The following is an 11908-nucleotide window of genomic DNA, read 5'->3' on the forward strand; positions in this document are numbered from 1 at the left end:
GATGCTGTCAAGGCCGAGACCGACGAATGGAGGGACATGATGGATCGTCTGGCCTCGGAAAAGAGGCTGCTCAGGTGCAACTGACTTCGGCTGAGGTCCAGCTTCGAGCAGTAAAGTAAAAGGCCGAGGTGCAGGCTAAAAAGGTTGAAGAGCTCTAGTCTCGGCTAAGTTCGGCTGCCTCTGATCGAAAAATTATGGCCAAGGAACTTGAAACGGCCAAGTCAGCGGCTGCGGTTGTTAAAGCCGACGCTAACGAGATGGTGGCCCAATATAACGCCGATGCCGAGGCGGCCCAGGACCTCTTGAAGACATTGTTGAATACGAGAAGCGACAGTCACGAAGAGAGGCCCTTAAGGAGGTTCATGCTCAGGGTTTTGATCTATCGGCCGAGATCAAAATCGCTAAGGGGCTCGAGGCCGAGGCCAGGAAATTGGCTTACCCCGAGGAAGAAGAAGACTCTGAGGGTTCCAATGGAACCGGGGGCGAAGAAGACCAGGCTATTTAGATGCCTTTGTAGATATTTTGCTTTTTCGTACTTGTGTACTTTTGCACTTTTTGTTAAGGCAATTTGGCCTTTGTAAAGAGTGTATATAATATACAAGGCTTGTTTTTCCCTTCGACAGTTTAAGAATTTTGTTTTCCTTTGCTTTATTCTTTATGTTTGGAAAGATCGAAATGCCTTAGCATAAAATAGTTAGGTCATGTTCGGAGGTTCGAACAGGCCTTGCCTTCGACATTATTTTGTTTAAAGCATCATGGGGGTCCGGTATGACTAGAAACCTTTTCCCCCAAAGTACTTATGATTTTTTAGATTATACTTTGCCGAAGGTAGCCTTTAGAACCGGCCTTATTTTTTGTTACGGGCCTCGGACGTCTCCAAGCCATTTTAATATGGCAGTAGCCTTTAGTTCGAGTGTTTCCAGTGGGCTTGTTACCCCGAGTTATCCGGGCTTGCCTAAGATAACAGTCCCCGAATGGGGATGGCCGTAGCCTTTAAGGTTCGGGCGCTACCTAATAGATCTCGTTCCCCCGGGCTCCGATAGCCCGAGTCGTCCGAGTTTGTTTTTGGACGTCAGCCCCAGATTGGGAGTGATCGTTTGAACCCGGATAAATGAGGCCCTTGGGCTCGATACCTTTAGGGGATCGAATGTAAGAAGTTCCTTAAGAAGAAAAGAAAAAAAAAAGAATTTCTTAAGGGGACAAGATTTTTATCTGCAAGGTGGAAACTTCTTTTTATTCTTGTGTGTAACAGTTACACATGTGTACAAGTTTTATGCCAGGGCTCGAGTAGTCTATGCGGGCACGGTTCATTTGATCGTTTGGCCCTTACAGTAAATCTTATTGATCGAGCCGAGATCATTCAATCATAAAGTTTCCTTCCTTGCTAAAGTCGTTATCCGAGGGTGATGCCCACCGGTGTTCGGGGCCGAGCGTAGAGAGGCCTCGAATATTGTTGTCATTATCTTCTATATCATTTCGTAACCGGCCTTCAATTCTAAGTTAGCACGATTTACTGTTGCCTGGTTAAAAACCTTTTCGAAAAATCCTTTTGGGACAAAACCGGTTCAAGAGAAAAAGAGTGCAACGCGTGCTTTCAGGCCTAAATATTGTATCGTTCTTTGATGATTGCCTGCAAGTGTTAGTTCGTAATGTAAATAAAAATAAAAGGAAATGAATGGGGTCGTACCTTAACAGTAGTATCGTTTCAAGTGAGTTATGTTCCAGTTGTTCGGTAGTTGCTCATCGTTCATTGTTCCGAGCTTGTACGATCGTTTACTGGTGATCTCGATAATTCGACAAGGTCTTTCCAAGTTTGGCCCCAACTTTCCTTCGTTTAGGTTCCATGTATTTAGTGTGACCTTCCTTAACACTAAGTCCCTGACATTAAAGTGTCGAAGGTTGTCCCTTCGATTGTAATATCTCTCGATCCATTATTTTGGGGCAGCCAACCGGACAAGGGCTGTTTCGCGCCTTTCATCTAATAGATCTAGGCTCCTGTTCATAGCCTCGTCGTTTGATTCCTTAGTTGCATAACGGAACTTGAGACTTGGTTCTCCGACTAGTATTAGAGCTTCGGCGCCATAAAGCAGTGAGAACGGGGTGGCCCCGGTGCTGGACTTCGAGGTCGTACGGTATGCCCATAAGATTTCGGGCAGGACTTCCTTCCATTTTCCTTTGGCGTCGGTCAACCTCTTCTTGAGGTTTTGGAGTATGGTTTTGTTGGTCAATTCTTCTTGTCCGTTCCCACTAGGGTGGTAGGGTATTGATAGGATCCTTTTGATCTTATGATCTTCGAGAAACTTGCTAACTTTGCTGTCGATGAATTGTTTCTCGTTGTCGCACACGATCTCGGCCGATATTCCGAACCGGCATATAATGTGGTCCTAAATAAAATCGATGACTTCCTTCTCCCTGACCTTTTCGTATGCTTGAGCTTCCACCCACTTAGAAAAATAGTCAGTCATAAACAATATAAATTGAGCCTTACCGGGTGCCCACGGAAGAGGCCCAACGATATCCATTCGCCACCTTATGAACGACCATGGTGACAAAACCGAATGTAGAAACTCCCCGGGCTGATGAATCATCGGAGCGTGTCTTTGACATTCATCACATTTTCGTACGAACTCCTTCGCGTCCTTTTCTATATCGATCCAGTAGTAGCCGGCTTTGATCACTTTTTGCACCAATGATTTGGCGCCTGAATGATTTCCACAGGTGCCTTTGTGGATTTCCCTTAAAATGTACTCGGTGTCCCCTAGTCTTAGACATATCACGAGTGGGCCATTAAATGTTCTTCTGAATAGGGTTCTATCTTCGGACAGGCTAAATTGGACTGCCTTTGTACGTATGGCCCTCGATTCTTTTGTATTTGAGGGCAGTTTTCCGGTCTTGCGATATTCTATATATTTATTTTTCCAGTCCCAATTTAGGCTTGTTGAGTTAATCTCGGCATGGCCTTCTTCCACTACCGATCTTCAAAGTTGTACGACTACCCCCGAATTGAACTCGTCGTCCTCGACCGATGACCCTAAGTTAGCAAGGGCATTGGCTTAACTGTTTTGATCCCGAGGTACGTGTTACAAAGTCCATTCTTTGAACCGATGTAATGTTACCTGCAACTTATCCAGGTACCTTTGCATTCGTTCTTCTCTGACCTCGAACGTCCCATTAACTTGGTTTAACACAAGGAGGGAGTCGCACTTGGCTTTGATAACCTCTGTCCCCAAGCTTTTGACTAGTTCGAGACCTGCAATCATGGCCTCGTATTTAGCCTCGTTGTTAGTCAATTTTACAGTCCTAATAGATTGTCTAACTACATTGGTTGTTGGTGGCTTCAATACGATGCCAAGTCCGGACCCTTTTGCGTTCGAGGCGTCGTCCGTAAAGAGGGTCCAGATCCCCGAGGAGGTTACTGAGTTGATTAATAACTCTCTTTCGACCTTGTGTATTAGGGTCGGCGTAATGTCGGCCACAAAGTTTGCCAAAATTTGGGATTTAATGGCGGTCCGGGGTCGATATTCAATATCGTACCTACTAATTTTCACGGTCCATTTGGCCAACCGGCCCAAACGTTCGGGCTTATGCATGACATTCCTCAATGAGTAAGTCGTTACGACACATATGAGGTGACACTAGAAGTATGGTTTTAGCTTTCTAGAGGTGCTTAGCAAAGCGAGCGCCAGCTTTTCTAGGCGAGGGTACCTAGTTTCGGCCTCACCAAGGGTTCTGCTAACATAGTAAATTGGAAATTGCGTACCTTGCTTTTCCCGGACCAGGAATCCACTTACTGCTATCTCTGATACTGCCAAGTACAAGTATAGTTGTTCATCTGTCTTCGGCGTGTGAAGCAGCAGTGGGCTCGATAGATACCGCTTGAGTTCTTCCAAGGCCCGTTGGCACTCCAAGGTCTATGAGAAGTTATTATTCTTCTTCAATAGTGTGAAGAACCGGTGGCTCTTGTCGTAGGACCTCAAGATAAATCGCCCCAGTGCGGCTATGCACCCGGTTAATCTTTGCACGACCTTCACATTGTCCATAACCGTGATATCTTCGATGGCTTTGATCTTGTCGGGGTTGATCTCGATTCCCCGGTTAGATACCATGAATCCGAGGAATTTACCTGACCTAACTCCAAACGCACATTTATTAGGGTTCAGCTTCATATTGTATTTCTTCAATATGCTGAAGTTTTCCTGCAAATATTTTAAATGGTCCCCTGTTCGCAGGGACTTAACTAACATATCGTCATTATAAACCTCCATTGATTTTCCTATTTGTTCCTCGAACATCCGATTTACTAGGCGTTGTAAGTGGCACCGGCTTTTTTAACCCGAATGACATCATGTTATAACAGTAGGTGCCATATTTAGTGATGAAGGAGGTTTTTTCCTAATCACCCAGGTTCATCCGTATTTGGTTATACTCGGAGTAGGCATCGAGAAAATAGAGGATCTCATGGCCGGCCGTGGCGCCGATCATGCGATCGATGTTGGGGAAAGGTAAAAAGTCTTTGGGACATGCCTTGTTCAAATCCTTATAGTCTACACACATTCTTAATTTGTTCCCTTTTTTAAGGACTACTACTACATTTGCTAGCCAATCCGGGTACTTAACCTCCCGAATGGACCCTATTTTAAGGAGTTTAGATATCTCGTCCTTGATGAACGCATGTTTGACCTCGGACTGGGGTCTCCTCTTTTGCTTGATCGGGTGGAACTTGGGGTCCAGGCTTGCTTATGAGTGGTTATTTTTGGCGGGATCCCTGTCATATCAAGGTGGGACCAAGCGAAACAATCTTTATTAGCTATAAGAAATTGAATGAGTTTTTTCCAGAGCTCGGGACTTAACTCCGTGCCCAGGTATACCTTTCGATCGGGTAGGTGCTCGACCAATATGACCTGTTCTAGCTCCTCGACCGTTGATTTAGTTGTGTCAGAATCATTGGAGGCTATAAAACACCTGGGGACTCTGTAATCATCGTTTTCATCAGTCCCTTATTTCTCCGGTTGGGTCAGAGCTGGTGTCGGTAATTGCTATTTAGTTTTTGGCTTTGTGACCGAACTCGGCTCCTTTGTCGTTGTAAGTGGGGATATCAGAATTTCCTCTTTGACCGCAAACATCTCCTTTGTGGCTGGTTGTTCTCCGTAGATTATTTTAATCCCACATGGTGGTGGGAATTTTAACACTTCGTGCATAGTCCATAACGCCTTCACATTGTCCATAACCGTGATATCTTCGATGGCTTTGATCTTGTCGGGGTTGATCTCGATTCCTCGGTTAGATACAATGAATTCGAGGAATTTACCTGACCCAACTCCAAACGCATATTTATCCGGGTTCAACTTCATATTGTATTTCTTCAATATTTCCTGCAAATGTTTTAAATGGTCCCGTGCTTGCAGGGACTTAACCAACATATCGTCATTATAAACCTCCATTGATTTTCCTATTTGTTCCATTGATTTTCCTATTTGTTCCTCGAACATCCGATTTACTAGGCGTTGGTAAGTGGCACCGGTGTTTTTTAACCCGAATGGCATCATGTTATAACAGTAGGTGCCGTATTTAGTGATGAAGGAGGTCTTTTCCTGATCACCCAGGTTCATCCATATTTGGTTGTACTCGGAGTAGGCATCGAGAAAATAGAGGATCTCATGGCCGGCCGTGGCGTCGATCATGTGATCGATGTTGGGCAAAGGGAAGCAGTCTTTGGGACATGCCTTATTCAAATCCTTATAGTCTACACACATTCTTAATTTGTTCCCTTTTTTAGGGACTACTACTATATTTGCTAGCCAATCCGGGTATTTAACCTTCCGAATGGACCCTATTTTAAAGAGTTTAGATATCTCGTCCTTGATGAACACATGTTTGACCTCGGATTGGGGTCTCCTCTTTTGCTTGATCAGGTGGAACTTGGGATCCAGGATTAGCTTGTGAGTGGTTACTTTTGGCGGGATCCCTATCATATCAAGGTGGGACCAAGCGAAACAATCTTCATTATCTATAAGAAATTGATTGAGTTTTTTTCTGAGCTCGGGACTTAACCCTGTGCCCAGGTATACCTTTCAATCGGGTAAATAGTAAACCAATATGACCTGTTCTAGCTCCTTGACCGTTGATTTAGTTGCGTCGGAATCATTGGGGGCTATAAAAGACGTGGCTACCACGTAATCATCGTTTTCATCAGTCCCTTGTTTCTCCGGTTGGGTCAGAGCTGGTGTCATTAATTGCTATTTAGTTTCTAGCTTTGTGACCGAACTCGGCCCCTTTGTCGTTGTAAGTGCGGATATCGGAATTTCCTCTTCGCCCGCAAACATCTCCTTTGCGGCTGGCTGTTCTCCGTAGATTGTTTTAATCCCACCTGGTGTTGGGAATTTTAACACTTGGTGCATAGTCCATAATTCCTTCACATTGTCCATAACCGTGATAACTTCGATGGCTTTGATCTTGACGGGGTTGATCTCGATTCCCCGGTTAGATACCATGAATCCGAGGAATTTACCTGACCTAACTAAAAATGCACATTTATCAGGGTTCAGCTTCATATTGTATTTCTTCAATATGCTGAAGTTTTCCTGCAAAATATTTTAAATGGTTTCCTGTGCGCAGGGACTTAACTAACATATCGTCATTATAAACCTCCATTGATTTTCCTATTTGTTCCTCGAATATCCGATTTACTAGGCGTTGTAAGTGGCACCGGCTTTTTTTAACCCGAATGACATCATGTTATAACAGTAGGTGCCGTATTAAGTGATGAAGGAGGTTTTTTCCTAATCACCCAGGTTCATCCGTATTTGGTTGTACTCGGAGTAGGCATCGAGAAAATAGAGGATCGCATGGCCGGCCGTGGCGTCGATCATGCGATCGATGTTGGGGAAAGGTGAAGAGTCTTTGGAACATGCCTTGTTCAAATCCTTATAGTCTACACACATTCTTAATTTGTTCCCTTTTTTAAGGACTACTACTACTTTTGCTAGCCAATCCGGGTACTTAACCTCCCGAATGAACCCTATTTTAAGGAGTTCAGATATCTCGTCTTTGATGAACGCATGTTTGACCTCGGACTGGGGTCTCCTCTTTTACTTGATCGGGTGGAACTTGGGGTCCAGGCTTGCTTATGAGTGGTTATTTTTGGCGGGATCCATGTCATATCAAGGTGGGACCAAGCGAAACAATCTTCATTAGCTATAAGAAATTGAATGAGTTTTTTCCTAAGCTCGGGACTTAACTCCGTGCCCAGGTATACCTTTCGATCGGGTAGGTTCTCGACCAATATGACCTGTTCTAGCTCCTCGACCGTTGATTTAGTTGTGTCGGAATCATTGGAGGCTATAAAACACCTGGGGACTCCGTAATCATCGTTTTCATCAGTCCCTTATTTCTCCGGTTGGGTCAGAGCTGGTGTCGGTAATTGCTATTTAGTTTCTGGCTTTGTGACCAAACTCGGCTCCTCTGTCGTTGTAAGTGCGGATATAAGAATTTCCTCTTTGACCGCAAACATCTCCTTTGCGGCTGGTTGTTCTCCGTAGATTGTTTTAATCCCACCTGGTGGTGGGAATTTTAACACTTGGTGCATAGTCCATAATGCCTTCACATTGTCCATAACCGTGATATCTTCGATGGCTTTGATCTTGTCGGGGTTGATCTCGATTCCCCGGTTAGATACAATGAATCCGAGGAATTTACCTGACCCAACTCCAAACGCACATTTATCCGGGTTTAGCTTCATATTGTATTTCTTCAATATTTCCTGCAAATGTTTTAAATGATCCCGTGCTTGCAGGGACTTAACCAACATATCGTCATTATAAACCTCCATTGATTTTCCTATTTATTCCTCAAACATCCGATTTACTAGGCGTTGGTAAGTGGCACTGGTATTTTTTTAACCCGAATGGCATCATGTTATAACAGTAGGTGCCGTATTTAGTGATGAAGGAGGTCTTTTCCTGATCACCCAGGTTCATCCGTATTTGGTTGTACTCGGAGTAGGCATCGAGAAAATAGAGGATCTCATGGCCGGCCGTGGCGTCGATCATGCGATCGATGTTGGGCAAAGGGAAGCAGTCTTTGGGACATGCCTTATTCAAATCCTTATAGTCTATACACATTCTTAATTTGTTCCCTTTTTTAGGGACTACTACTATATTTGCTAGCCAATCCGGGTATTTAACCTTCCGAATGGACCCTATTTTAAAGAGTTTAGATATCTCGTCCTTGATGAACGCATGTTTGACCTCGAATTGGGGTCTCCTCTTTTGCTTGATCGGGTGGAACTTGGGATCCAGGATTAGCTTGTGAGTGGTTATTTTTGGCGGGATCCCTATCATATCAATGTGGGACCAAGCGAAACAATCTTCATTATCTATAAGAAATTGAATGAGTTTTTTTCTGAGCTCGGGACTTAACCCCGTGTCCAGGTATACCTTTCGATCGGGTAAATAGTCAACCAATATTACCTGTTCTAGCTCCTCGACCGTTGATTTAGTTGCGTCGGAATCATTGGGGGCTATAAAAGACGTGGGTACCACGTAATCATCGTTTTCACCAGTCCCTTGTTTCCCCGGTTAGGTCAGAGCTGGTGTCGGTAATTGCTATTTAGTTTCTGGCTTTGTGACCGAACTCGGCCCCTTTGTCGTTGTAAGTGCGGATATCGGAATTTCCTCTTCGCCCGCAAACATCTCCTTTGCGGCTGGCTGTTCTCCGTAGATTGTTTTAATCCCACCTGATGTTGGGAATTTTAACACTTGGTGCATAGTCCATAACGCCTTCACATTGTCCATAACCGTGATATATTCGATGGCTTTGATCTTGTTGGGGTTGATCTTGATTCCCCGGTTAGATACCATGAATCTGAGGAATTTACCTGACCCAACTCCAAACGCACATTTATCCGGGTTCAACTTCATATTGTATTTCTTCAATATGGTAAAGGTTTCCTGCAAATGTTTTAAATGGTCCCCTGCTCGCAGGGACTTAACCAACATATCGTCATTATAAACCTCCATTGATTTTCCTATTTGTTCCTCGAACATCCGATTTACTAGGCATTGGTAAGTGGCACCAACATTTTTTAACCCGAATGGCATCATGTTATAACAGTATTTAGTGATGAAGGAGGTTTTTTCCTGATCACCCAGGTTCATCCGTATTTGGTTGTACTCGGAGTAGGCATCGAGAAAATAGAGGATCTCATGGCCGGCCGTGGCGTCGATTATGCGATCGATGTTGGGCAAAGGGAAAGAGTCTTTGTGACATGCCTTATTCAAATCCTTATAGTCTACACACATTCTTAATTTGTTCCCTTTTTTAGGGACTACTACTACATTTGCTAGCCAATCCGGGTATTTAACATCCCGAATTGGACCCTATTTTAAGGAGTTTAGATATCTCGTCCTTGATGAGCACATGTTTGACCTCGGACTAGGGTGTCCTCTTCTGCTTGATCGGGTGGAACTTGGGGTCCAGGCTTAGCTTGTGAGTGGTTATTTTTGACGGGATCCCTGTCATATTAAGGTGGGACCAAACGAAACAATCTTTATTAGCTATAAGAAATTGAATGAGTTTTTTTCTGAGCTCGGGACTTAACCCCATGCCCAGGTATACCTTTCGATCGGGTAGGTGCTCGACCAATATGACCTGTTCTAGCTCCTCGACCGTTGATTTAGTTGCGTTGGAATCATTGGGGGCTATAAAAGACTTGGGTACCCTGTAATCATCGTTTTCATCAGTCCCTTGTTTCTTCGGTTGGGTCAGAGCTGGTGTCAGTAATTGCTATTTAGTTTCTGGCTTTGTGACCGAACTCGACCCTTTTGTCGTTGTAAGTGCAGATATCAGAATTTCCTCTTCGACCGCAAACATCTCCTTTGCGGCTGGCTGTTCTTCGTAGATTGTTTTGATCCCACCTGGTGTTGGGAATTTTAACACTTGGTGCATAGTCGAGGGTATTGCTCTCATGTTATAGATCCATGGCCTTCCGGACAAAGCGTTGTACCTCATGTCTCCTTCGATTACATAAAACTTAACTTCCTGGATGGTCCCGACGGTATTTACCGATAATGTTATCTCACCCTTAGTGGTTTCACATACCATGTTGAATCCGTTTAGAACTCGGACTGCAGGCACGATTTGGTCTTGTAGACCGAGCTGCTCCACGACCCTCAATTGGATGATGTTGGTTGAGCTACTTGGATCAATTAACACATGCTTAACTCAAAATTTATTTACGAGTACAGATATTACCATTACATTATTTTCGGGATGCACGATCCCTTCTGCATCCTCGTCATTGAAAGACAAGGTTCCTTCTGGTATGTAATCTCGAGTTCGTTTCTCCCTCGTGATGGACACTTTGGTGCGCTTCAACATCGGCCCCTAAGGGAAATCGACCCCACCAATGATCATGTTAATGACGTGTTGAGGTTCTTTTTTTTCGGTCTGTTTGTTAGAATCCCTATTCCTGAAATAATTCTTGGCTCGGTAGCTCAGGAATCCTCGAAGATGCCCGTTGTTGAATAGTCGAGTTACTTCCTCTCTCAACTGTCGGCAATCCTCCGTTCTGTGGCCGTGAGTGCCGTGATATTTACATATTTGGTTAGGATCCCTTTGGGTTGGATAGGATTGTAAAGGTCGAGGCCATTTGGTATTATTTATGCGTCTAATAGCTGAAACAATGGTGGCAGCATCGACATTAAAGTTGTATTCCGATAATCTCGATGCTTCTTTCGGCCCGATGGGCCTGTTGAAGCTGTTTTTACTCATGAGTCCCCGGTTGTTCTGACCTCGGTCACTTCTCCTTTCGTTTCTAATAGAGTTCCGCCCGGACCCACTGCTTCTTCGGGGGGAGGGGGCTGATAACACTTGTGTGTCGGGCCAGTAAATCCCCGTTCTCAAGTATTGATGAGGACTGGGATCGAGGTTGGCCGGGCCGTTTTGTCCGAGTGAGTACTTCAGACTTGATTCCGGCTGAATGCAGGCCATTCCCCGAGTAAAGGAATACGTCATGTAAGTAGAACTTTCATTCGAATGTTGATTTTATGTTTACTTCTCTTTTCCTTATCCGTACTCGTGGTGGTGCAGCCGTCGCTCGGGTCCCAAATGCTATACTTTGGCTCAAGGAGTGGGTCGAGGGTATCATTTCATAGATGCCCTACTCTGAGCTCTTGTGGCGCAAACTCTCAAAGGGTCGTTGGGAGGCCCGTTCCCATGGTGAGACTTCTTTCCTGAGTAGGTTGTGTTGGGCTTCTTCTTTTAACATTAAGCCCTTATTTCCTTTACTTCTTATTGCAGGCTTACCTAAGGATGTCGAGCTTAGGCCTCTAGTCGGTGGCAAGGACTTACCTATTGAGTCTCCTGCTCCAGGATAGGCTAGAGAGAGGAAAATGAGGAGGGCTCCGAGTTCCCCGAGCTCGGAGAAAAATAAAACAAGGAGAAGGCTGGTGCGCAAGCCAAAGGAAAACACCAGCTCCCGAGCACCAGCTTTGGACTTGCTCTATAGGCTGAGGGACGAGTTAAAGGGAGAAGAGCCTTTCATTTTTGTGGGTCGCGAGCCGTCGCCCCTCGGAGAGCAGGGGTTCGTTGAACCATTGATCTGTGAGGCCGATCTGTATCAAGCCAGAAAGGTCGGTTAGGAGGTGGGGCTGAGGCTTCCTGAGATGCGGGCAGTGCCCCGAAGGAGGCACTTTGCATTATAGAAATCACTGAGTCACCCTCGTTTACCGAGTCCATGTACAATGAGGCCCAAACAGTGAAAGAACGCCCCAACGAGGGGGCCCACGGAGCGGATGACCCCCTCCGTTGCTTTTTTGATGGCATGGATTCCACCGCCATGGAGGATGTCACCGGGTTAGGTGACTTAGAGTTACCGTGGAAAAGTTCATCCTCGGGGGAAGGTGGGCCT

Source organism: Nicotiana tabacum, chromosome 23, assembly GCF_000715075.1.
Source record: "Nicotiana tabacum cultivar K326 chromosome 23, ASM71507v2, whole genome shotgun sequence".
Lineage (NCBI taxonomy): Eukaryota > Viridiplantae > Streptophyta > Magnoliopsida > Solanales > Solanaceae > Nicotiana > Nicotiana tabacum.